The sequence below is a fragment of the Cervus elaphus genome, unplaced genomic scaffold (genome assembly GCF_910594005.1).
Source record: "Cervus elaphus unplaced genomic scaffold, mCerEla1.1, whole genome shotgun sequence".
Taxonomy (NCBI): Eukaryota; Metazoa; Chordata; class Mammalia; order Artiodactyla; family Cervidae; genus Cervus; species Cervus elaphus.
Window position 1 is genome coordinate 256,615 of NW_025316694.1, and position 20,968 is coordinate 277,582.

General features: G+C 52.5%; 1 long non-coding RNA gene and 1 other non-coding gene across 2 annotated transcripts; one reads left to right on the plus strand and one right to left on the minus strand.

Moving 5' to 3' along the window:
• Positions 1-228: 228 nt before the first annotated feature.
• On the minus strand, positions 229-20,588 carry LOC122691297. Its single transcript, XR_006340383.1, has 3 exons — positions 20,515-20,588; positions 523-674; positions 229-292 (listed from the first exon to the last, which is right to left on the minus strand). It is a non-coding gene; the product is annotated as an uncharacterized LOC122691297 (long non-coding RNA).
• TRNAE-UUC lies at positions 6,005-6,077 on the plus strand. The gene has a single exon. It is a non-coding gene; the product is annotated as a tRNA-Glu (tRNA).
• Positions 20,589-20,968: the final 380 nt, after the last annotated feature.

Here is a 20,968-nt window from a genome sequence, read left to right on the forward strand (position 1 = left end):
GGGAATGCAGGTAGGGTTTCACTGTCACCTGTGATGCTGGCTGATACTTTGTCATAGTGGTGTGCATTAGCCAGCAGTGCTTTCAGCTGCAGAAATTCCAAACACAACAGCTTAGACAAATAAAGCTTGGTTTTACCTCAGATTACAAGAGGCCTGTGAGTTGACAGCTGCTGGCCTAGGTTCAACAGCTCAGCCATGTCAAGCCCTGTCTCCACAAGGACTTTGCCTCTTTTTCATGTGTTCTGCCTCAGTGTTACAACATGACTGCCACAACTCCTGGTGTCATATCCACCTGCAAGGCAGGAAAAAGGGAAATGGAGAGAAAATTAGAAATACCAGCCACCTATGGCTCTTTAATCAAGAAAACAAGTCTTCCCAGAACCCCCCAGCTGACTGCCAATTATATCTCATTTACTAGAACTGTATTATTTGACCACACTTAGTTCAAGACAGGCTGGGAATTTAATTAGCTTTCCAGCCGCAATTAGTGCAGATCATAAGGGAAAGGAAGGTAAGAATGACCTTGCCGAGTCTGCCACTATTTTCTTTATCCCATGAAAGGAATATCCGTGACCATGTTCAGTGAATCAGGAGTGGGTAGTGAAGTTCACCAAACGTTTTCTCAGCAGCAGAACCCTCTTCCGCTCTTGGGTTCCATCTAAATAGAGGCCCACCTGTTGTGAAACAAGAGGCAAATATTGAGCCATGGGGACCACCCGGGAGCCCACATTTTCTTGAGACAGCAAAGCTGAGAACCATGCAGACCAGGATCCGAGGCTTCCAAAGAACTCCTTTCCAACTTTCAAACCCAGACATCCTTCTGCCAGAAATGGCCATCACTACCAGCCTCAGGCCGGTGAGGAAGCCAGAAGCAATCGGGTTGCTGAACCAAGCCCTTGGCAGCAAAGGCATCTCTGCTCATTTCCTCCCGGACTTGTTAACCTGTTTTCCATCTTCCGGGCTCTCAGGAGCACTGGGCAGGCCAGCTGGAGAGTAGGCGACTCCCATGTGTGACTGCCCTAGTTTTCCTTCATGTCCTCTGAGCAGGCCAGGCTGATGCTATCTAGTTCCTGAGACCCTGCAGTGAACTCAGCCCTCAGATACCGCCTCTTGATAACAGTTTCACCTTTTCCATCTCTTTTAACAAATACCAACTCCTGGCCAAAGCCCAAACTCCTGGCTGAAGACCAACTGCTGGCTGACAGCTCCTTGCTCCTTCCCAGAAGCAAACCTGGTCTGAGACGGCCTGGAGGGTGGGGCAGGGAGAAGCAGGCCAGGTGCCCAGGACTCCCTGCCTGCCCCAGGCAGCTCAGTGCCTTCTCTGGGCCCTGGTTCCCCACAGCAAAAGGAGTATATTAGATGCTTCCTGGGGTTGCTGCTCTCTGCATGCCTTCTGCAGGCTCCCCTGGCTCACCCATCATGGCACCTGGACTCTGCCGCTGTGCCAGCCACAGATTCTGTGACCAGCCACGGGCCACCTTCAGCAAAAGGGTCCTTGCCATGGTCCCAGGCCTCAGCGGAAAGGCAGCTCGTTATTTCTGAGTCTGTGGAAAGTGCACTTTGAACACATTTGCATCAATGCAGGACACAATATCTCCCCCAGGAGGCCAGAAAAGAAGGAAAATTCAATTTGTCAAGACATCCAGCCCTCGCGTCCTGCTCTTCCTACCTGCTTTCTTGGCCCCTGAGAGGCAGCAAATCCTCCTGGGCCCAGACAAAGAGGAAGGGAAGCAGATGCTGTTTCAGACTGCATTTTTCCTCAGTTCAGTGGTAGGTTTATACTTTCACAGATACAATTTTGCACCACCCTCCCACCCATCACACAGAGCAACACTTCGACTTTCCAGGGCACTCTCCCCACCCCCCACCACTGGTGCCACCTGAGTCCCTCTCCCAGAAGGACACAAGGTCCCTCCCTGCCCACCTCCTGCTCCTGCTCTACAGCCTGTGAGGTGGTGTTCCCAGGCACGCCATTTGTCTGATGGAGAAACAGGCTTGGGAAGTCCAGCCCCACAGCGGGTGTCTGACCGGGGCTGGTCTTGCAGCCTGGCACACTCGGCATCCCCTGGCTGCACCCTCAGCTCAGACCCATGCCCCCTGAGTCTCTGTCCTTCCCCTCACTGGCACCTTGGAGCTCACTCAAAACGTCTTGGGTTGGTCTCTCCTCCCCTCTGTGAAGCTTATCAGCCCTTTTCTTTTTTTTTCCCCAGCTTCTCACAAACCACATGAGACAAGGCTATAGATACAACATGAGATTAAAGGCTGAACCTCATCCAGGTCAGGAAATTCCGAAGGCAGTTGCCCAGTTTATCTCCAGCCCTGCTGATACCCCCAGGGTAACTAGTCTGCTAGTGAGGTGGGGGGCCGGGGGCAGGCATGAACTGCAGGGGCACCCGGGTCCTTGGAATTCCCCGAGGACCAGATGCCCTGACTCCCCACCAGCTCCCAGGGCTGTTGCCCTCTCCCTGTCTTGGGCCTGGTTCCCACTCCCTCCCTTGATGTTGTGTCCTGAGTGTGTCCCTCTGCAGACACACTGTGTCTGTTCCCACCAGATCCAAATATGCTTACTTCCTCGTCCTTCAGACAGGCCTCTGTTGGACTCACTCTACACTGACCGTCCCAGTTGCTAAGTCCCAGTGCTCAGCCTCAACTCTCGGTAACCCAGCACTTTGGTCCCATGCTGTCCTTGGCTGGACTACAAACTCCCTGCCTCACTCCCACCCCTTGGTCCTCTCCTCACCTACCCCCACGCTCACTCCTGTCCTGTGGCCTTAAATACTGTACACACTGCCTGACCCAACTGCCTGCTCAGCCCTCCGCCTCAAGGTCGGACAGGCATCTTGGGCCTGTGAACCCCAACCGCCAGGTTTCCCCAAACCTGCCCCCTACACCCCACCCCTTAGATGTAGGAACTCTTCCCTCACACCCTACGTCTATTATTATGGTCACCTTTCATGTAAACTGGGGACCTGACACCTCTGGCCATCTCCCTGCTACCCTCCACCTTCCCTTAAACCTATCACCCACCTGGACCCTGTTGAAATGTGCATTTGCTCAAAGTCTTAAAATCCCCCTTTGCCCAAGTTCAGGGTCAAAAAAAAAAAATTCTAGCATGACATCCTTCCATCCATCTTTTTCCTGCCCCTGCCTCTTGCCCCTCTCACTCTATTCCAGCCACCCTTGTAACTGCCATCCAAAATCCAACTCTGCCCCTGGAATCCCAAGGCTCAGTCTCCCCCTTCTTCAAGTCTTCTCAAATAATTCCTTCCCTCCTATCCTATTTTAAACTGCATCACCTCCCTGGCACTCTCTATTCCCCTTTGTGTGAGTTAGCTATTGCTGAGTAACAAGTTAGCCCAAAACGTAGAAGCTTAAAGACAGTATTTGCATGTTTATCTTACAGTTTTTATGGGTCAGGAATATGGGTGTGGTCTTGTTATTCCTCTGGGTCTCTCATAACTTCAGGCAAGCTAGGTTGGGGTCCTTTCAGGGCTGGGTCTGCATAAGGCTGTCTTATGAGGCTGTGGGCAGTAATTGTCTCTTCCCAGGCTGCCCTCAGTCCCTGGCACATGGGCCCTCCTGTGCTGCTCAAAACATCAATGTGAGCAAGGGGAAAGGGAGGGCGTGCCAGTGAGACAGACTCACAGACGTTTGTTTTGTTTTTTAATTAAGTAATTTGGCTGTGCCAAATCTTTAGTTGCAGCATGTGGGATCTAGTTCCAAAATCAGGGATTGAACCTGAGCCCCTTGCATTGGGAGTGCAGAGTCTTGGCCACTGGACTGCCAGGGAAGTCCCCTCACAGGCATTTGTAACCTAGTCTTGGTAGTGCCAGCCCATCACTCTGCCTTTCCTAGTCATTAAAAGAAAGTCCCAGGTCCAGTTCAAACTTGGAGGGAGGGAGCTGCACAAGAGTGTGAGAACTCAGAGGTGTGAAGACCTGAAGCCCCGTCTGAAACTGGCAGTCATACGGTTTCTGCTGGTTTGGCTTTCTCATATCCTTCCTTCCCATCTGACGTACTCTCCTGTTCATTATCTGTCTCCTCGAGTGCCCTGCAAGCTCTTTGAAGGCCAAGCTTTTCTGGGTTGTTGAAGGCTGTGTCCACACTGTTGCAGCACATAGCCAGCATTGAATAGATCCTTATTGGGTTGGTGCTTCAGGAAGTTCCTGACAATACAGAATAATAACAGCCCTCCACTCTCAGTGACTGTCCTTAATTTTTCCCAAAGTCAGCCAGTGACAGGCACTGAAGGCTGATTTCTGTAAGGGTGAAAGAGGCTAGGGTGTGGGACCCCAGGGCTGGAGTGTGTTGACTACCATGGCCATGGCCAAGGAATGACAGTCCCTATGCCCTCCCTGAGACTCAGTCTCACCCTTGTGAAATGACACTCAGTCGCAGAGCCTGATCTCAGTTTCAAGAGCTCTTTAAAGGAGTGAGGCTAATTCATTCTTTGACATATGGATTTTCAAATATTTTAAAAATTCAAAAATCATAATTTGGTAAAAAATATTTTTGGGTGACAATTTAGGATTATCTACCAAAGCTTTAAATGCACACACTCCTTGATCCAGCAAGTGCAGAGCCTGTAATTGTTGATTTTTCACTATATTCACACATAAATGCAAAGATGGGTGTACAAAGATGTGCAATGCAACTTTGTTTATTGTAGCAAAAGAATAAGAATGATAAATGTCCTCAAGTGAGGGGCCAGATAATTAAACCTGAGCATGTCCACCTGTGGAATAGCACACAGCTATTGGGAAGGCCCAGGAACCCACATGTCCTGATGTGGATGCAACATCATCTCATTTACTGAGTTAATCAACAGCTATTTGAGCATCTACTATGTTCCAAGTATTATTCTAGGCACTAGGGACACAAAAGAGCAAACTCCCTGTTCTTGGAAGCTTACATTCACGTAAACCCATACATGCACGTGCAAAGCACACCAACAAATATAACCATGCAAACATAACAGGATTCTAAAGAAAGCCCAGTGGAGCAGGGAGAGCATGGGAGACTGCTTCTTAGAGCATGGCCACTGAGGAACATCTGAGCCAACATCTGGGCAAAGTGAAGGAGAGGTCAAGGGCAAGCATCTCCCAGATAGAAGGGACAGCCAGTGCAGAGTCCCCAGTACCAACACGCTTGCTATATTTAAAGAAGAGCAGTCCTGGGGTGGGCGGGGCACTTCCCAAGTGGCTCAGTGGTAAAGACTCCGTCTGCCAATGCAGGAAACAAGGGAGACAAGGGCTCTATCCCTAAGAGGCGACGAGCCCCTGGAGGAGGAAATGGCAACCAACTCAAGAATTCTGGCCTGAAGAATCCCCATGAACAAAGGAGCCTGGTGGGCTGCAGTCCATGGGGTCACAAAGAGTTGGACACGACTGAGCAATTGAGCACACACCTACAACAGGCTGGAGAAGCCCAAGTGGAGTGAGAAGGAGGAGAAGAGGGAGGGGAGGAGGAGGCAGGGGGAGGCTGAGGTCAGGGAGGTGGGGTGAGCAGAGGTTGGTGGGTGAGCATCAGATGGGTGACAGCCACCCATCTGAGCTGGCTGTGGACTACTTACCCTTCAGGATGCAGGCTCAGAGGCAGGTGAGCTGGTGCAGCTGCTGAGATTCCACCCTGGTGGGGCTGGGACCTCAGCTGCCTGCTCCATGCAACGGGCTGAGTTTTTCCCCAGCACCCCTCTGGGACTGTGGGAAGGGGATGAAACAATGGTGGGAGCCTGAGAAGGAGGCCACTGTGACAGCCTGGAGAGGACAGCAGCTTGGACCAATGCAGACGGATGAGATTCTGAGTATGTTCTGGAGACCCAGCAGAACATGCCGTTGGGTCAGATTCAAGGTATGAAAGAGAGAAGGGAATCACTTGTAACTCTTTGGTCTTTGTCCTGAGAAACTGAGTGAATATGAACCCTTTTACTAAGACGGGAATAAGTGAAGGACAAGCAAGATTTGGGGATGGGAAAAGTGGAAATTAAGAGTTTGTTTTTGGGAATTCCCTGGTAGTCTAGTGGTTAAGACACCATACTTTCAATGCTGAGGTCACTGGTTCAATCCCAGTTTGGGGAACTAAGATCCTGCAAACCACATGACACAGCCACAAAAAAAAAAAAAGTTTACTTTTGATGCATTAAACCTGAGATGCCCTCTGGGGGCCATGCAGAGAGTCCATGGAGGGCAGGCAGCTTAGTGAGTGGACTTTAGTGGGGAGGAGAGGCTGGGAATAGATGGGGGATGGAGGAGAGTGTTGGGGGTGGGGTGGACTGGGTTTCAAGCTGGGTCTGGATGCGGTCACTGAGGAGTCAGTGTGGGCTAAACTGACGGCCCAGGTTGGGGATCTTTTGTGAACACATCCATGTTTAGTAATGGAGACAAGGAAGGCACACAGATGAAGAAGAGGAGGAGGTGTATCCAGGAAGCCAAGTGAGGAGAGGCCTGGGGATGGGGGTGGAGGAGGGGGTGCGGGTGTGCAGGCAGGTGGAGGAGCAGTCCAGTGCTGCCAGGAGCTGAGTGTACGTGGACAGCAGAGGGTCACTTCTGGCCCATTGGGTGGAGGTCCTTCAGCTTTCAGGCTTAGACAAAGCCAGAGTCAGGGCAGGGCAGGGCCCACAGGGGTTGCAGGGGGCTGCAGGGACCACAGGGGCCAGAAAAGGAGGTGGTTACAAAGATAACACCTGTCAAGAGAGCCGAGGGAATTCCCTGGCAGTCCAGTGGTTCAAACTCCATGCTTCTACTGCAGGAGATACAGGTTCGATCTCTGGTTGGAGAACAAAGATCCTGCGAGCAATGAGGCCCCTCCTCCCCCCAGAAAAAGAGCCAAGGAATAAGGGATAGGCACAAGGTTTTGGAGTTTGGGTTTGAAGATGAGGAGCATTCCAGCATGTTCTGACAGGGAGTGATCCAGGAAGCCTGAGAAGTGGGTTCAAGCTGCAGCAAGACGATGCACAAGGCTCAGGAGCTGTGACTGAGTGGGTGGTGCAGACGGACTGGAAAAGGCTGAGTAGGTCCTTCTAAGAGATCTGGAGGCCCAGGGAGGTGGCTGTGAGGGCTGCGGAGGCACAGAAGACAGGGAGCGAGCAACCAGGGTGGCTGAGACCACTGTTGTGGAGAGAGGGTCCTGAACACAGACAGCCTCCCTCACCTCCTCCAGCCAGGCGAGGACTCGGGGGAGGCAGAAAACTGGGCCACCCAAGGTCGAGCTTTGCCAGGTGAATAGGAACATTTGGGGGGCAGTGTTGGGAAGAGGAAGAGAGATGTCCGTGGATTGTCCTTATCACACTCAGTTCCCAGAGCCCTCGCCCATACCCTGCTCTGTTTCACCCCCACCCTGGGGCAGGCACCACTTTGAACCCTTTCTGCACTGATGACAGGGGGTTTGCAGCTGAGGAAGGGCTCAGTAATTGGACAGAATCTCTGGGAGGGGCCATGGGGATTAGTGACAAGGAGAGAAATGCGGGGGTCAGACCAGGAGTGGAAGAGGCTCCAAGGAGCCCAGGACCCTCACTTTCTGAGGACTCAAGTGCTCCCTTTTCTTCCATTGACCTTGGAGATGGCTGCAGTCCCTTCTGAGTCTCAGATCCAATAGTTTGATCCAGAATTTGGAGGGAACTCCAACCAGGGGTAGGAACACACCCACCCCAGCCCTCTGGGGTCCTCATAGCAGCCCTGCCTAGCATCACAGCCACAGCCCACTCTGCCCCATCTCAGAGACCCTGAGGTCCATGTCTTCCTTGACCTGTTCTGAGAATGAGCAGGAGGCCACGGGACCCTGTGTGTGCCCAGCACTGTGCTAGGCCTCATGGGGAAAGCAAGGGAAGGAGGAGAGGGTGTGCCCCTGGCATCCAGCACTCCTGAAGCTGAGCCCTTTGCTGCCTGTCGCTGCCAGGTGAGTGTCACCTGTGAACAGGTGCACAGGCCTCAGGTGGTGGTGCACACTCACCCATACCAGGCAGTGGAAGACCAGGGCATGGGCCTGGGTCCTGGGTGCAGACAGCTGTCTTTGCAGCCTGGCCAGCTCCTCCCTTGTGTTGGGGTCCAGGGGAGCCCAGCTCAGGGTTGTTTTGTCTCACACAGGTGTCACAAATGTAGAGTGCAAGCTTGAGCCTGCAACCTCCACTCTATGATTTGGCTGGGAGGAGCTGAGCACCCAGGGTCCCCCTCAGGTAGGTGGGAGGAAGCAGCCATGGTACAGGCCACCGGTCCCCCCCATGTGCCCTCGATCCAAGCATCTGCCCTGGCAGCATCATCTCATGCCGGCTGTTTTTCCTAATGGAATCACAGCTTGCCAGACAAAGCAACAACATTCATAAAATGCCCCAGGCATGACAAATCTTCCCTTTGAATGGGTCATTTGCTGAAGGAGATGCCACTGATGACTCATTCCATAGATCAGAGAGTCCTGGCATTACAGACAGCTGAAGCTGAGGAGTCTTGAGAGAGGATTATTGCTGGTCTTTGTGCCGATGGGCCTACGGAGCCAAAGGGGACACAGGTGTGGCCTGTTCAGTGTTAGCTCAGACTCACTTCAGGAGCAGTAGGGAGGCATTTTTGGACTCTGTCCCTAACTCCTGATGGTGGACCACATTGGGAACCTGCCCCCTTGACCCAGACTCCCCAGTGTGACCTCTGGACCAGGATGTCGCAGGCTGCAAATGACCACAGCAATATTTCTGTCCTGCCGGCTCTTCCAGAATCCTGCCACCACCACCCCCATCCAGAGATGGATTCTGTTTCCCCTCTCCTAGAAATTGGGCTGGACTATGTGACTGCTATGATAAATAGAATGTGACGGAGGGATGCAGGGGGACTTTGGAGACGAGGATACAGAAGGTGATACGACTTTGACCGCCATATTGTAAGGAAGCCCAGCTCCTACAGGGCTGTATGTCTGTGCCCTGGTGGACAGTTCCAGTGAAGGCAGAGGGTCTGGGCTAGCAACCAGCACCACACACAGTCATGTGAGGAAGTCCATGTGATTCTACATGACACAAGTCATGTGATTCCAGTCCTGCTGTGAGCCACCCTAAGCTAAGCGGAGTGCAGCAGAGACAAGGTATGCCTGCTGAGGACTGCCCATGTTATAGACTCGTGAGCAAAAGAAATAACGGTGTTGTTTTAAGACAGTTTGGGGATGGCTTGTTATTGAGTAATAGACAGTGAGAATGCTGCCCTTGATGATCTCTTGGACTTCCCTGAATTTCTCTGACCCAGGGACGCAGCACCTGCTCTGTGGGTGACTGACTGAGAATATGGGTGGACACAGAGTTCCTTGTCCTGGGGGAGCTCTAGTACATTTGGGTCAGTGAGAGCTACTCCAGAGGGTCTGCCATATGTGGGAGAGGAAGTGTCTCATTCCTGGAAGTGGTTTCTATTTATATTTTTTTAAGATTTTTTGATGTGGACCATTTAAAAAGTCTTTACTGAATTTGTTACAGCATTGAAAGTGGAAGTGTTAATCACTCAGTTGTGTCTGACTCTTTGCGACCCCATGGTGTAGCCTGCCAGGCTCCTCTGTCCATGGAATTCTCCAGGCAAGAATACTGGGGTGGGTTGCCGTTTCCTTCTACAGGGGATCTTCCCAACCCAGGGATCAAACCCAGGTCTCCTGCACTGCAGGCAAGTCCTTTACTGTCTGGAGCCACCAGGAAAGTTCATATTTACAACATTGCTTCTGTTTTATTTACTTATTTTGCTTCAAGGCATGTGGGAATCTTAACTCCCCGACCAGGGAGCAAACCCACACTCCTTACATTGGAAGGTGAATTTGTAACCACTGGACAACCAGGGAAGTCCCTGGGGGTTTCTGTTTAATGGGAAATGTCTTCTTGGTAGCAAAATGTTTGGTACTAGTTTTGATATTTGGTCATTTTCCCAAAGGTTGTGAGGTCTGTGAATCCCTCCTGTGATCTTAGAGCTGTGGCCTGCAGAGAAATTGCTTTTTTTAAGCCTCCACTGAAACCCAGTAGTGACAGAGCTGCTGTGAGAGCAAAAATGCACTAAGCAGTGTGAGTCAACAGGGTGTCAAACAATACACTGAAATTCCCTGGAATAAGTTTCACCAAATGGGGGTCTGTGATTTTGTTTAGAATTCATATTGTGTGATTACACCTACAGCAGTAATGCCCACAAAGTCCTTTTCACTAGAACAACACTGACCTGTTATTATGTGAAGGGACAAGCAAGCACTCAGTAGCCCATTGCTTCCATCTCTTTGGCTGGATGGAGGTGCCCTGTATGGGTCACCATGGGGTTCCTGATCAAGGTCACTGCCATCAGTGTGGACAGAAAACATCACTAAGACAGCGGGAAATGTGGGCTATAGTGTCCTCATCCATTTCACACTTCAGTGGCCCACACACATATCCAGCAATTCTCTGCCCTCTATCCCAGCAACCTGGGAACCCACATCCCAGGAGGGCCTCAGCTCCTAGAATGCACTGAGCAGACTTCCCCATCAGCATCCTCTCCTGAGTCTCTGACCGTTGATAAATACACCCCAGTTTGTGAATTCATAATGAAAACTAAAAGCATACAAATAATTGGAACTGGAGAAGGAAATGGCAACCCACTCCGGTATGATTGCCTGGAAAATCCCATGGACAGAACAGCCTGCAAGCTACTGTCCATGGGGTCACAAAGGGTCAGACACGACTAGTGACTAAACAACAGCAAAATCTGAAACACCAAAAGCACCCCCCCCAAAAAAGTAAAATTAATAGTGCTCTATGTTCATTACCAGGACCTTCTTTCCAGTCTGCATCAGTTTCCGGTGACTGCATGGCTTGTTATTATCTCACGGTTCTGGAGTCCGGAAGTCTGAAATCAGGGCTGGTTCCTTTGAGGGCTGTGATGGGAGGATCTTTCGACGGGCTCTCTCCTCAGCTTATGTCTCTTCACCTCACCTTCCCTCTGGGCCTGACTCTGTCCAAATTCCTTCTTTTTATAAGGACACCAGTGATATTGGATTGGGGCCCACCCCAGTGACCTCATTTTAACCTGATTACATCTGTAAAGACCCTGTTTCTGAATCAGATCACATTCTAAGCTAACAGAGTCAGGACTCTAATATATGGATCTGGGGGGACACCATTCAACTCCTGATACAATGAAAATCGTATTTGAGTTTATGTTTCTCCCTTTAGTAGGACTGAGGATGACTGCACAGTAGCCTAGACCAGCATCAGGGTGATTTGGCAGGCAGAGGGCAGACGGCACTGCCCTCAGGCCAGGAGGCCGGCTTTACCCTGTGGCCTTGGCCAGTCTCAGTGGAACCTCAGTCTTTCTGTGATAAGGCTTAGCCGAGTGGTCCCTTTGGGCCTTTCTGTCCCTGAGATTGCTCAGGGTCACTTGTCCCTGGCTTTAGTTCACATGAGGCATGGAGGCCTGTGCTGGGCCCACTCAGTGTGGGTGTGAACAGAAGTGTGGCGGACACCGGGGCACTCAGCCAGGCTGCTCAGGGTGGATGTGCTAAGGAGACACCAGTAGGCCTCCCGGGGAAGGGCCAGGTTCTTGTGGGATCAAGAACAAGGAACCCTAGTTTCTCTTTCCCGCAGACTTTCCTCACTGCCAGCCCTACAGGAATTTCCCTTGAGGGCTGGATGGTCAGAGAAGAAGATGACACTCCTGAAGGGCAATGACTAGGCTTAATGCTAGAGCAGAGGGCTGGGCAGTGCATGATGAGAGGCTGGTGCCCCTTCCCCCAACAGCTGCTGCAACTCCAGAGTAGAGAGTGTGGCTGAGGGACCATGGGAGGCTTGGCAGGGAGGGGCTGAGGAGTAAGTAAACACTTTGTCTTCCTTGCTTTCGCCTCTTCCGGGGCCTCAACATCAAGGGCCAGATGACAGGATATTCCTCTGCCCCCCGCTCCACCCCCCAGGGGCAGCCTGGCTGGCCCTGACACCGGCTGGTCCAACCCACTGCCCAGCCCCCGCCAAGTGTGGCTGGTGCACACTGGGGCAAAACTGAGCAGGCATAGCCCTCACCATGGAGGAGTGGGGATGATGCACATCTCACCTAGCACAGCAGGGAAGCCAGCCCTGTAGCTGCGGTGAGGCCCATCTGTTTCCGGGCACGAGCCCCAGCCTGGAGCTCCCTCAGGGAAGCACCCCAGGAATGCCCAACAAGGGCTTAAATCCAACAGCAGATCCTAAGTCTGGGACAGTGGGAATAAATAGTTGCTTAGGCAAGTTTCACCCTAAACCAAGACTTGGGGACAGTAATTCTTGCAGAGCAAAGATGGCTGTGTGATTGCTTACTGTCAGGAGGTTTGCCCAGGCTTCCAGGGTTGGGGTGCGGGTCCCACTGCTCTGGTCTTGGCAGCACCTGGCTCAGCCTGCCCTGCCCTCCTCTCCCTAGGCCGCCTCCTGTAGGCCTGGAGGAGCTGGGCATAGGGGTGAGGACCAGTGGGACCATGGCCCAGGCTTCCAGAAACACGTGGGCCACGGGTCTGGAGCTCACCAGTGAGGCAGAGGAAGGGGAAGAAAGGACAGACAGCTCAAGTGGGTTGTTGCTCCTAGCAGCCTGCAGGGCTGCCCTGTGCCCCCTCAGTTCCCCTCCCCAGCCCTGCAGGCAAGCATGGCCGGGTGGCCCCATTTCTCACCCCTATCGATTATGCTGGCAAAGCCCTGCAGCACAGGATGTAAATCATCATCCTTGGGGTATTTAACCCAGGGAGGGTTAGCTGGAGGTGGCATCCCTTATAAATCCTGCATCTGATGTTTTTATATTAATTCCTAGAGTAGCCAGATTACTTTTTATTCCACTGACTATTTATTCCACTGACTTCTTCATTGACTAGGAGACATTTCTGAACAGTGCGTATCTTGTGGAGCATCAGTCATTTAGTGGGGTGCTTCCTCTGGTTGCAAGTTTTTTCATTAATGTAAAAGGAATGAAAATTCCTTTGCTTCAAAGACTCGGTCTTTGGAAATAACAATGCACAGGCCAGCCAGAGTCACTGCTGCCAGCACCACCACCGCCATGTATATGCGCTGTCTGGAGGGGCCTGTGAGCCTCTGACTAAGGGGCAGAGTCCCCTGGCATCCTCTCTTTCCTCTTTTTCCCCAGTCCCCCTTGGCCATGCACAGGACCCGAATTAGCCTCTGTCAAGGGACCATGGCTTGGCAGAGACCAGGTCCCCGAGAGCCAAACACGTGGTCATCAGGATGATGGCAATAACCGTCTTGCTCTGAGGACCCAGTTGAAGACATGGGTGTCAGGGGAAGAAAGCTGTCTGCAAATACAGGTGTGTCCCTGCAGAGGAATGGAGCAGGCATGTTCTGGGTGATGGTGACAGCCCACTTGCTTTGCAGATGAGAGAATCATGTTTGCTGGAGACTCTCTGAAGCTCCACCCCATGCAAGAGTTGGATGGCAGTAGAATCCAGCCAAAACAAAGAGATGACCACCCTTTACCTGCACAATGAGTGTGCTGGATCACCCAGTGGACTCAGTCGGGTCTGAGTCTCCCATGAGGGACCCAGCTGAAAAAAACGGGTGTTAGGAGGAGACAGCTGTCTGCAAACACAGGTGGGTCCCTGAAGAGGAGCAGAGAAGGTGAGTTCTGGGTGGGCTCCCAGCAAAGCCAGGGCCATGGGCATCAGCCAGGGGCAGATGGAGGCTGCAGAAAGGGAGGAGACACAGAGGAGGGGAGGCTCACTGGGAACAGGGCGTGCAAGCAGCAGAGTGAAGCAGGCACCTTCCATTTTGAGATCCTCACCTGTGTCTCTCCCATTGCACCATGCTCTGGGCAGCTGATCCCCACCCAGTGGGCCGGGTACCAGCGGCATCAGCAGCCCCAGGGATCTAGTCCCGAGGACAATGTGTCACCCTACCCCCACACCCAGAGTTAGAACCTGGGGGGCAGGCTCACAGTGTGTTTGACCAGCCTTGCACTAGAATTTGGAAACCAGGAACACAGTGAAGTGAGGGCAAGAAGCCCAGAGAAGGAACAGCTGGGTTTGCACCTCAGCAATCTGCCTGGAAAATGGGGCACTACTCCCACCCAGGCGGGTGTTGTGACCCTGAATGAGTTAGAAGCTCCAGTCCAGGGCTGCCCCCATGTAGGTTCTCCACAGCCATGAGCCATTCCCACTGTGCTCACTCAAGGCCGGCCTCCTCTTCTAGGAGAGATGATTCAGGCCTCAGAGCTTTGCCTCCCAGGGAAACCTCACTCAGCTTTTCTTCCAGGGGTCAGACATGCATAATTCAACCTTTAGGATTTTGAGATTGCTGATAAATTACAGATACAAATGGGTAACCAGGCAAAGCCCCTCTGCAGCCTGGGTATCCACCTGGGAAATAAAACAGAGGTCACTCCCTCCTGCCCCCCACCATAGGCAAGGTCGCAGGAGCCCCCAAAGACGAAGGCTGCTTGCATTTGTGGGCAGCTGCTTCCAAGACAACCGTGAAGAAAACAAAAAAAGGTTGTGAATGGTGTTAGAGAATCAGCTGTATCGAAGGGTCTGGATCCTGTAAGGAAACAATTATGAGGCAGGAGCGAAGCTTTAGAAGATCATAGGTGCTTCATCCAAACTCTTCTCTTCCATCCCTGAGGTGGACTCCTGATGAGGGTCTGGGCAAGTCCCAGGAGCGAAGGAGGTAAGCTCGGGGCCCCGGGGCGGGGGTAGGGAGGAGAGCAGGCACCCAGGTGCCTGCTCAGTCCCGGCCTCTCTGCATCAGTCTCCCTGTTCATTCATTGCCTGACACAGCCATGGATGAAATGACTAGGACAGGGAGTGATCTGGTCATTTAGATAAATACATCTTGTAGACCAGCCATCAGGTTCCTGTGGGTAGGAGGGGGTGGGGGTTGGGGAGGGGAAGGAGAGTTGCTGTGAGTGAGGAGGATGCTTCTAAGCTTCTGAATCAGCTTTCCATGAGACCCCAGGGATCTGGGGCAAAGAGAGGGTCTGAGACAGGCCTCTGAGGGCCATTGCTAGGGGGTGGGAGATGGAGGGGCGGAGTGGGAGGGCAGAATTATCCACAGACGTGGAAAAGCCGAGGTTCAGTTTCTCAGTTACAGCAGTTTCTCAGTTATAGGAGTGGTTGAAAATGTGGTTCCGGGTGTCCTCAGAAGTCACCTAAGGGAAACGAGGGGCCCTCCCTGAAATCAGTGTGGAGTCTTGGTGTATTGATTGATTAGAACCTTTCTCCTGCCCCCGGGAGATGTCCTGTGTGGAGAACAGCACAGACACAGTGGTCCCTTCTCTCCCATCCCCCACCACCTGAGTGCTCATCTCACAGCTGTACTAGGAGGTGGACTGCTGTGCCCACAAAGTTCACATGGGCTTCCTTTCAGTTCCATCCATGTGGTTTCCGTGAGCCAGGTCCTAGGCCTTCCTGTGTGCCCCCAGCCCACCCACACCCACGTGTGGTGGAAAGACAAGCCCAAGTTCTGCCTGGCTCACCCAGGGGGCCTCCCTGTGTGGCTGAGTCACAGCACAGACAATCTGTGGTGAGTTCTTCCATGGTAGCCTCATTCAAGGACAGGTTACAATTCGCAGAGGTTGCAACTGCATCCACCCCTCACAATGCAGCCCCTGTCTTGGGGGGCAGGGCAAGGGCTGAGCAGCACACACAGGGTAGTAGAAGCAGCCCCACCAGTGGCTACTTGGTGTCCGGGCTGGAGCTGGGCAGAGAGCAGCCGCAGGGCTCCCTGGAGGTCCTGGGACAGAGCCCGGGATGGGCAGGTAGGGGCCTGTCTCTAAGCCAGAAGGGAGAAGCTTCCAGACATGATTGCATCTGACCTTCTCCTCATGTCTCCTTTCTCTGGCGTAGGGCCTGCAGTGAGCCCAGCTCCTTTGTATTCCTGGGCTTCAGCGTAGGGGAACTTTGTAAAGTTTCCAACCCACAGAAAATTGCCAACCTCTGTAGGCTTGAGGGGGACCCACGATCTCCACACAGCCCTTCTCATTCCTGTGGACCTCTGTGGAGAGAGGAATTGGGGGTGGGGAGTGGGAGAGCTGCTCTGAGTGAGGAGGGTACTTCTACGCTTCTAAATCAGCTTCCTGAGAGACCCTCACCCCCAACCCTGCTGGCCTGGAGCACTGAGGTCTTCAGAACCTTCCAGAACATTCCTCAGTTGAGCAATCCCAGCCCAGGGCCAATCCCCAGGGAACCTGGAGAAAGAGAAGCTCCCCTTGTTGAGGATCCCTGTATCCTTCTGTTTAAAGGGCCAGAGGGAAGAGAAGGATTCTGAGCTTTTAAGAGAAGGTCTCTCAACAAAACACTTCCTGATGCTCATCTGACACTAAAAAACTATTCAAGTCATAAACTTCTCCTGTGGAACACGTCTCAAGAATGTATTTATCTAAAGGGCATCTGTGTTTGGTCTCAAACTCAAATGCTCCAAATGTCAGGCCCTGAATGATTTATTTGGGGCCTCCTGTTCCCTCCCTGTGGATTGTCTTCCGGCTCCAGCCCTGCTCCTGTCACCCTTTCCACTGATGTTTACAGACTCAACAAGCTTCTGTTCACACCAAGGAGGCAGCCCAGAGGGAGTTGGGGGCAGAGGGGTGTGAGTGTGCACCGGTAAGGACTGATGCTGTCACAGCAGATGGCCCTGCCCTACCTCCTGAATGCACCTTGTGCCTCTGCCCAGGCTGTCTTCTTAGCTTCCAGGGCCATTCCTCACAGCAGGTCATCCAACTAGCACCCTGAGTCCTCATCATGTCCCCACGGAGAGGGCCGGGAGATAAATCCAGCACAGTTAAACCAGGAAGCAGGACTTCCCTGGCTGTGCAGTGGTTAAGACTCCATGCTCCCAATGTAGGGGACATGGGTTTGATCCCTAGTTGGGGAACTAAGCTCGCACATGCTGCAGGGCATGGCCAAAACAACAACAAAAAAACAAAACAGGAAGCACACTGCGTGTGTGTGTGTGTGTGTGCTCAGTTGCTTCAGTCGGGTACAACTCTTTGCGACCCCATGGACTGTAGCCTGCCAGTCTGCTCTGTCTGTGAGATTCTCCAGGCAAGGTTGCTGGGGTGGGTTGCCATATCCTCCTCCAAAGATCTTCCCAACCCAGGGATCAAACCCACGTCTCCTGTGACTGCTGCAACGCAGGCAGATTCTTTACCACTGAGCCACCAGGGAAACCCAGGAAGCATACTGGGTTCCCTTCAAATTGTTTAGATGGAGCATCTGAGTATCGGCTAGGGAGAGTGGTATCTTGGAGCCCAGACTTCTGAGTGACAATTAAGAGTTGAACAACAGAGGGGGCCAGAGGCAGGCAGGAAGACAGAAGGAACAGCCAGTGGAGGTCAGTGGCCACAGAACACGTAGGGAGTCTGAGACCATTGGAGGCAGGGTGGCTCGGGAGCAGAGGGAGGTAGGCCCTGGAGAGGGGCTAGATGCTGAGCTCCCAGCCCCAGCAAGCAAGCCCTTGGGTCTCAGGCTGCTGCACAGAGTCCCCTGACAGCCCTTCATCACAACATATTAACATGCATGAGCTCATCAGCCCCTTTCCAAAGAGGCCCCTGAGAACAGGGCCCTCCAACGCCCACTCTGCCTACAGGAGGCAGGGGTTTCAGTAGACGTGGTCAGGCTTGGTGCTGGGTCTGCAGGGGAACAGAAGATTCCCCAGGACGAGAGAGAGTGTGCCCAGGGGGAACCCCAGCAAGACTGCTGCTGTTGAGGGTGGGGGTGGGGGCTCTGGCACTTTCAATCCACCAGGAAACAGAGTGGAAGCTGCTGGATCAGACAGCCCACTGGGACTCAGCAGGCTCTGGTTTCTCTGCTCTCCCCACAGCGGGGGAGGTTTGGGCTAGGAGCCTGCCCAGCCCAGGAGCCCCAGGGAAAAGCCGGGAAGGTGTTTCTTAGAGCATCAATGCCCAATAAGTACATAGCCATGTATGACTACTTAATTTTACATTGTTGTAAATTCAGTTCCTGAGTCGCACCATCCATATCTCAAGTGCTCCACAGCCACACTTGGCTAGTGGCCCTCACATTGGATGGAACAGAGGAGGAAGTTACCACCATCACAGAACATTCTGTGGACAGCACTGGGGATGAAGGCCAGGCTGGCCAGCTTCTCAGCAAACAGGGGTGCTCAGGGGTGCCCACCTGGGCTGGGTGAGGTGTCTACAGCAGAGCTGGGAGCTACCTCCCAACCATGCACCTAGGTTCAGATAGCCACCTTTAGGGAGGTGTTAGAGAGGAAGCAATGGTGGCACCCTAGATCTACCCGAGACAGCACTCCCCACCTCCCCTGGCCACCCGGGGCTGCTGCCATCACTGAACAAGGTCTTTAGGAGCACTTCCTGGATTGGGGTGGGGAGAACGGGGGTCAGTCAGTGCCCTGCTGCTCGTGGGCTTGTCTGTAAGCACAGGGGGCTGGGGGAGCCACACAGGTTATGCCCTCCCACAGGCAGGTGGCCGGCCCCCCTCCCCCTCCTTTTCAGGGACGGCGGCACCCCCACACACACACTGCCTCAGCACCCGCAGGCCTGAGATGGATGTAGAAGCAGCACACCGTGCCTGGAGCTGCACCCACCCCATCCTGGGCAAGGAGGCCTCAGAAGCCATTACAGGACATTAAGTCAATGGGCTTCCTATTTGTCAGCACACCAAGAACACAGCAGACTTTTTCCACTCCTAAAGATTGCCTGGGTCAGAGCATTCACTCTGCCAATCCTGCAGGCTGTAACCCTCTCAGAGACCAGAACTGCACCTTCTAGAGGGGTGAGGTGAGGCTGCCAAGGAGGTGCTTCATGGGGAGACAAAGACCCCTTATCCCTGCTGGGGCAACAGAGGAAACCCCAAGGCCCACCCTGTCACTTCCCCCACTCCCTGTGGGCAGCACCATCCCCAGAGCTCTGTCTTCTTTGCCCAAAGTCAACTCCCCGGGACATCCGCCCTGACAGACACCCTGCCCCATGCCCCTCCCCATCTGGGGTCACTTGTGAATGCTCTGTGTGTCTGTACCTTATGTGTTGGTGATTGTCCTTGAGAAGCACCCCAAAGGAAGGGTCTTGGCTTAGCTCACTGTAGTTTGAAAAGGGTGCTGGGAAAATAGTGCCCAGCAAGTATTTATTAAATAGATGAACTTTTCAAGAAGAAGAATAAATGGTAAATGTGCAGATCAGGTGAAATAAAGACTCGGATGTGAATTTTTGAGCAAAAACAAGGCTCAACTTCATGCTTGTTGATCATTTTAGGTTACATGACCAGGGAGGGACATCCAAGGCCCCTCCTTGTAGACTCTGGCTAAGCAACCCTGCCACAAGGCAGACCTCCCTGGCTTTGTGATTCTGCCCACCTGAATATGACAGGTAGCATATGCTACCTGTCACCAGTTTTGTTTTGTTTTTCCACTGTGGGCCACAGAACAAATCGAGAGGCATCATCCATCTTACCTGAAGGTTTTGTCATTTCAGTCTGGAAACTGGAGAATTCATAAATAGGTTTTGTGATGGTAAAGGTAAACTTAATTTTTCATTCACCTCTAGCTAATAACTGATGGAGAGGTTCGCCTTTGCTTCTAGAAGCAAAAGGGAAAAGAAAAGGCTTCCCAGTGACAGGATAATTTGTCAGAAAGTTATGAATGAGCACAAGCAGGACTGTATAGGAAGTGTGTATTGAATGATATGACATACTGGCTTCTAATTGCTGCTGCCTTTCTGATCAATAATACATGTTTTCAAAAAACCTTCTGTTTGCATTTACACAATGGGCTGTAACTACTGCAAAGGACCCATTAAGACCTATTTTAAAAAGTGCATTTGTAAAAACTTGTCTAAATCTGCATTACGAGGCAGATTATGAAACTGCCCTGGGAGATGTTTTTTCTAAAGAGCATTCAGGTCATACCTGTTGGACTGGCCAATTCGAGCTCCCTGTTACTGCTATGGCTTGCTTGTAAGCTAGGTCAGTCCTTCTCTTTGGTGTCCTTGAGGCAAGAGGCAGGCACTGCCAGGCCTGAGGCCCCATTAGGTTCCAGTGGTCTCCAGCCAGTGGTACCCTTGGGCTGGGGACTTGATGTGAGCAAAGCCCCCAAAGCCTGGGTGAGGTATGAGCAGAAATCAACCCACCACTCCCGAATGTGTAATTACATGCTCAGATAAGTGCTGCGGTGGCAAAGAGGACTCTGGGGTTCTAGGGCTCTCTCTCCTTCCACTGAGAAAGCTGTAGGTCCTGTGGGGAGGGCTGGAGACAGGCATTGGCTCCTGCAGGCTGGTATCATTGGCTGCCAGCCCCATGCAGGTGTGACTTGTTACCTGTGCAGGTGGGAAGCCAGAGCTGGGGCAGCAGACAGCCCGTTTTAGGGGTCACCTGTGTTCTGTGCTACCTGAGCTAGGTCCACTGACCACTCTTGCCTCATCTCAGCTTCCACAGCTGACGGGAACCAGTGATAACAAGGACAGCTCCTGCCCATTGCCTCGGATTCACCTGTCCTCAGGCACCTAAAGGGAGAGAGCTCTGCTTTCCTGAGGCCCAGAGATGTTGCAAACATGCTGAGGTCACACAGACCAGAGAGAGATGGCTTCAATACAACTCAGAGCCTACCTGCAACCTTCACACCAGGTCACTGCCCCCAGCCTAACATCCAGACAGCACCTTGGACTTTAGAGGACCCCTGGAAGAAGAGCCAAAAAAAAAAAAAAAGCTCATTTTCTAGACAACCAGAAACAGTGCTGATTCTGTCAAAGCTTCATTTGGGTTCAGCCTCACAGCACTGCCAGGTAGTTACTGTATTATTACTTCCATGTTCTAGTACATGATGAAGACCCCAAGGCCCCAGTGATGCAGCTAGCCTGGTTCTTGTGCTGTGGGGAGGAATGGAGAAGAGATTCTTCCAGAGAAGAGGGAGGGAAGCAGGCAAGGGAGGAAAAGGAAGAACAGAGGAAGGAAGGGAAAAGAGCAAGGTGGGGCCAGAAATTCAGAGGAGAAAAACAACTCCATTGGGGTGGCCCATGGAAGGGTGACTGGGGCAAAGAGTTGATGTCAGGCCTCCTGGTGG